Here is a 6362-nt window from a genome sequence, read left to right as displayed (position 1 = left end):
GGTTTGCTGACCCCTGACTTATCCCATTTCGCCACCTGAGAAGAAACGGGAAGATTCCAGCCCCGCTACCCTGCTACCAAAGTCTCACTTATTGGGGTTGCGCAGAACTCTTGTGACATCTCGCCAGAAGCTGCTGTTGCCACATGACTGCAGGGGTGGGGCACCCATGGCGGGGGGGGGGGGACCACACACCATCCCATGAGATTCCACCACCTCGGGCGGCTACTACACTCTGCTTCATAGGTGAGCCAGCCTTGGCATCACTGCAACAAGAGCTGAGGGGAACCAGCCACCGTTGCATATTTAGAGACACTTTCTATAGGAGCCCTGGCTGTGTGAGTTCAAGCAGACACAGCAATGAAGTGTCACAGCCCCGATGGCAAAGATTCAAGACAAAGGTAAACAGTAAAAAGGTAAACACGCACACTTAGGCACCTGTGCAAATTCAGCTAGCATGGTAAAGGTAAGATGACCCTAACCCCTTTCCTGTACCTCACTACAGTAACCTTAAAGCAGATGTTGAAGCAAAGCAACATATTGAAAAATAAACAACACAACATACAAAAAAAACTCTCATGAAGCTAGAAATCGGCATGATATGGGGGCTATCCAGTGTTTACCACTGCTGGTAAGACAGAAGTCATCTAATACGTGTGTGCTTCATACAGTTAGCTTCTGGCTTCAATACAGTGGTACCTTGGGTTAAGTACTTAATTCGTTCTGGAGGTCTGTTCTTAACCTGAAACTGTTCTTAACCTGAAGCACCACTTTAGCTAATGGGGCCTCCCGTTGCCGCTGCGCCCCCAGAGCACGATTTCTGTTCTCATCCTGAAGCAAAGTTCTTAACCTGAGGTACTATTTCTGGGTTAGCGGAGTCTGTAACCTGAAGCATATGTAACCTGAAGCGTACGTAACTGGAGGTACCACTGTATTCTAATTCTAGAATTGTAGAGTTGGAAGGGACCCTGAGGGTTATCTAGTCCAACCTCCTACAGTCCATGAATTCTGCCTACAGCGATCCCTGGGTGGGCTGAAATCACCAATGCACTGGCCCATTGCACCACAGGAGAGAAGCAGGGGGCTGTTTGCCTGGCAGAGGAGAATGATCCCTAAAACACCCATTTCTGATAACACATCTTGGGAGTTGGGGAGAAAACAGGATTTGCTGGAAGATTTGATAATGAGGATCATGAAGGGCTTGGGTTGGGGTCGGCACGCTGCCCACATTTGTGCCTGGTACAAAGGTTGTGGACATTATGCAACTTGTAGATTGGCAGATATTGAAGGAGAGCTGGAGACGAGTCACCGACAACAATGCTATTTGGAAAATGTAGGCTCGGTTCAGATGTCACAATCAAAGTGGGACCACGCTGCAGCACTATGGGCTCCCCATCCCTGCATTAACCATAGTTTGCAGAGGAGTGTTATTGCTACAGACTATGGCCACCATGAGCTGGAAAGCAGAGGAGGCCATTGCAGTGGGAGGAAATGAGACGCCTCTGAGTCTGCAGCTTGGCCATGGTGGACTAGTGTTATATGGTGCGTGAAATTGCTAGACAAGATGCTGAACCCCAGAGCTTCTTCAGAAAGGCTACCTCTTTTGTGGTTAGAGCCAGCTAGTTAGGCAGAGCTGCAAGCTACCAATGCATAGATGGAATACTATGTCAGGAGGAAAAAACTGGGTGGTGTTTTGTTTTGTTTTGTTTTTAAAGCTCTGAGAAACATTTGAGGACAATTGGAGCCCCTTAAACAAGGGTTGGTTCCACTTGAACCACAGTGGAACCACGATGCTGTCGCTGAACATTAAAATGTCACTGAGATGGAAGAAGCCAAGCTATTGAACTTCTGCCCCCCACCCCCAGCTGCTGAAAATGTTATTGGGCTTAATCTCTGACCGCTGAAATTTCAGCAGCCATTGATTGCGCACTTTCAAGCCACAGCCATAAGAGCAAGAAACATGCTTTTGAACATGGAAACTGAGAGTTTTGGGCAGTTTGCATTCTGTATTGACTACCATATTTTACACTTTTTCTGCTTCCACAGAAGGGCTGCAATTCTCTTTATTAGCTCTGTTCATGTGGACTGTGCCAATATCTTCTGTAAAACACACACATACAAATATTACTCGTAGCCAGCAAACAAGAATGAGCATGTGGTGCATACAACGTATAGCACAATTCTCACTGTTAAGGTTTTTACTTTAGTCACACATTGTTTCAACAAGTTAAGCCACATGATACGCTTATGAGGAAGGAATATATCTTCCCCAAGGCTTATTTTGAGCCACAGCTCAAGTTCTGAATTTGTTTTCTTTCCCTGGGCCAAACCATAGAACATGATGTGAAGTTATAAGAATTTTTTTAAAAAAAGATACTTCCTTTGAGCACCATGATGTGTTGGAACCTGTGCATGAAATCAAAACCAAGTTCAGTTAATCTTGGTTAATTACATTCTCCTCGCTGTGTGAGAGCTCACACGCCACTCAAAGTCATATATAAGACTAAATCAAAAGAGCAATAGCAAGAATGTAGGCTAGAATCACGGAATCATAAAGTTGGAAGAGACCCAACCCGCTGCAATGCAGTGTACACTGTGTTTTTGCTCATAGTTAGCTCTGACTTGAACGGTGTGATTTAATGCCATCTTACTCCCGAAAATGAGGCAAGCGGAAAACCACTTGGACCCATGCATTCTAGGCTCAAGCCCTGAGGGAGTGATTGGTCCAAGATCATACCGTGAGCTTCACAGGCAAATGGTCTCCCTGGTCCTAGTCCAACTCTCCAACCACTACACAGCACTAACTTGAACACCACACTGGCTTTTAGCCAGTTGCAGGGGGTGGGAATTATCATCTGTTGTGCCCCGGGTTATACACTACCTTCTTTTTAGCCAGCACCCCCACAGATCTCAGCTGTAAGCCTGCAGGTGCATTGCTCATTCAGGCAAACATCTCCAGCATTCGTTACCTCTCACTGAAGGAACATCAACCACTAATTCCTAAAGCAAACAATCAGCTTTACAAATAGGGATCACACCCACAGCCCCACTGAAACATGTAGCCACACAGCTGATTTTTCTGCAGGTGCCAGGGAGAGGGATGTTATTGCATTTCCCCCCGCGCACACGGCCAACAGTTTCCAGCTGTGTTCCACCTCGGCATGAAACTGGAAGCTGCCATTTGACTATGACCTAGATTGCCTCTGGAGCTGCCCAGCCAACTTCTCTCATGACGTTAAGGAAACTCCCTGCGACAAAATTTGGAAAGCTTAGACTTTTCTTTTTGATTCCCTTCCGTCAAGACAGGACAGTCAAGGCAAATTATTCCCACACCCATCAAAATTACACGCAAGCAACTCTCAGCCGGTCTTGCAAGTCAATAATCCCAGGAGTGCTGCAACCTCTGCTTCCTCTCCTGACAAAGTCCACCTACGACAGAAGTAAGGGAAAGGTTCATCTCCACCAAGGATAAAAGATCAGTTGGCTGGATGTGTGGATTTCTCCTCGGTGTTTCTGCATACTGGCCCATCATAATAATGCAGAGCTTGGTCTGTTAGGAGCCATGTTTCTCTTTGTTCTTGAGAAACAGACATGTTTCCAAAAGTTGCCTGCACATGTGATGGGCATCTGATGCCAGGAGTCCTAACTGTACCAGTCCAAAGCAGTTGTATGTCCACACAATTGACTGTACGAGAAACGAAGCTAGCAGAGGGACTAGTCAGGAAGCTGGCAGGCATGAGGTTGCCACTGTGCTTTTATTTATAATTAAATTTATATGCTACCTTTCTTCCCAAGGGAGCCCAGGACAGCAACTACATTGGCAGCAAATACATTGGAAGGCAGAATTTGATTCAGCTCACATGTAAAGGAAAATTCACCTAATTCATACTTTCTGAAACCATGCGCAAACTGAAATGCAACCGTTCTTCAAACGTCACGCATGTCTGAATTCTGCAAAGCAGTTCTCCAGCCAAGAAATGCGTACAACAATGCATATAACTAAAGTGTGCATAAAGATGCATATATTAGTGAAAAATATCAGACAAAATGCATTTACTGGAGAAAAAACAAATATTAAGGGAAATATGTGTTTGCTAAAAATGTGTTTATTGGGAGAAATTTGCACTAAAACAATGAATTTTCATGAGGATCTCTCTCTTTTTTAATCACCAACAGATGTAGAGATGTGGAGAACTGAATTAAGATTGGGAAAACGAGAACCCGAGAAAAACCGAAACCGAGAGATTTGCTCATCCCTGTTGGCAGTAACTACTTTAACAGTGAGTCCTCACCTGCTTCCTGCTGTCAGCCACACACAGATGCGCAAGAAGCATAGTGGCTGGGTTTAATCCGATACATAAGGCGAGGAATGCACATCATGACCTCCTAAGCTGAACGCAGCCCATCCATTCCGTGATGCCATCGGGGCAAGACTCTGGGAAGGAAGCCCATCATCCCACGCCGCCTACTGAGCAAGAAAGCCCTGTGGCTCTGCAGGGCCGACCTACCACACGTGGAAGTGAGTGAGGTAACACACTTTGCCATATAAAGAGCAAGTCTCCCAAGTAAGACCATTAATTCCAAATTATAAATTACACTGCTTTGCCTACCACAAGTTGTGAGTCAGCCAAGTACTTGACAATCCCCATTTTAATTTATTTATTTTTTGCACCCCTGGGCAGATGGGCATCAGAAGCAAGACTTAATTTTATTGGCTGACTGACAGGCCACAATAGTGTTGCGTTGCATGCAGCTTGGTGAGCCACAAGCTGCAAAAGGCTACCTAAGATGAAGAAGTCTTGTGGCCAGTTGAATGAGCAAAAAAAACTTTAAACAACCTGGTTCCAATCCTGCCAAGACTCTCTAGAGTAAACGCAAGGCCTGATAGCTGTTTTCATATCACATGTGACCAGCTTGCTCTATCCGCACTGCCAGTGAATATAATGATTGAGTCAGCATCTGAGCTGCATTATGATTTGTGATAATGGCGCTGTGTCATCCTGTGATGTACCCGTCTGCATTTAAGAGGCCAAACCTGTACAGCAGCCCTATATTGCATTTGATCTGGGGCAGAAACAAATCCAGACACGCCCTTAGCCATCTAGCCCACCTTGAGCCCTTGGTACAATATGAGCACTGATTTATTTGCTTTTAAAAAAAACAAACTAATTAATTTAATTAGCCTCTCTCTCTTTCAGAACTCAGGCACCTTAAATGGTTTTCACCAGAACCTCCACTGCCTGTGACTCAGCCTACCATCCCATATTGCCTCACCCACTTTTCATCCTAATAACAGCAGACTACAGCCAAGCAATGTCATCAGGACAGTGAACTCCCTTAGTGCAGCTGGAAATCGGAATGCCATCATCTGTAGTTGCTGTTTCGCCAGCTGCTTTGGCGGCCAGGGATATCAACAGAAGCCTCTCTGCTGTCATCTAGCGCTTTGCTGTGCAACTGCAAGTCATCCTGGTAGCTTGAACAGTATTTCTTATAAGGTCGCTAACAATAAATGAGAGCAAAACAGTAGCTGCAATCTATTTGTTTTTAAATCAACCATCCACTGCCCTGAGTACCTTTATAAGAAATCAGTTTTATAAATCGATTATAAAAAAAGATGCTCAGGCAGCAGATTCTTTCTTGGAAGAGGCATTTGCTCATCTCTCTTCTGAGATCATAGCTCATCATCACCTGTGGGTGGCAAACGTCAACTTAGCAGAGGCGTTTGGCTAATTCTTCCCATGAAATCCTAGCACAGAATGTGAAAGCATTACTTCCTTCATTGGTGCTAATGGAAGCACTCCTCGTGGCGCAACCACAGCAGGTGTAATGGGGGCCATTTGGATCAGGACAATGGAGGAATCAAAGGCTCAAAGTCTTCACACACACACATCATAGTCTCCATACAGCCCTCGGCCCCTGCGGTTGCTCCTGACAGTATATTGTCTGAAATTTAACCCTTGTTTCTAATAGTTTGTTAATGTTTTAAAACAAAGAATCTTCCTCCTTCAGAGCTATTATTTTCATAGTTTGCCAATTTATTGGTGTACAGAACAATGAATTTGGGCTGGGGACAGGCAGAGGGTGCTGAGCTGAAAAAAAGTGAAAATTACGTAACATAATTTGAATAAAAAGACAGTGTCCTTAATACATGTTTTCTGCAAAGAAATGGGTTCTGAACACAAAACTCTATTTCCCCCCATAGAAGTGAGGTGATCATCATGAGGACAATTGCTCACAACGCTGTATCTTTATTTCACAATAGCTCAGTCCCTGTGCAGAGGAAACCCACCCATACCTCCCTAAAATTTGCAAAAAGGAAGGAAGGAAGGAAGGAAGGAAGGAAGGAAGGAAGGAAGGAAGGAAGG

The 6362-nt window shown here is 44.8% G+C and overlaps 1 long non-coding RNA gene across 1 annotated transcript; it reads left to right on the top strand.

The window, feature by feature from the left end:
- Positions 1–3705: 3705 nt before the first annotated feature.
- LOC307215159 lies at positions 3706–6084 on the top strand. The gene is made up of 3 exons (XR_013838333.1): positions 3706–3737; positions 4174–4516; positions 5196–6084. It is a non-coding gene; the product is annotated as an uncharacterized lncRNA (long non-coding RNA).
- The last annotated feature ends 278 nt before the right edge of the window (positions 6085–6362 follow it).

Source organism: Podarcis cretensis, assembly GCF_951804945.1.
Source record: "Podarcis cretensis genome assembly, chromosome: 4".
Taxonomy (NCBI): Eukaryota; Metazoa; Chordata; class Lepidosauria; order Squamata; family Lacertidae; genus Podarcis; species Podarcis cretensis.
Note: the sequence above shows the minus strand (reverse complement) of the source record. Positions and strands in the feature narration are given on the sequence as shown.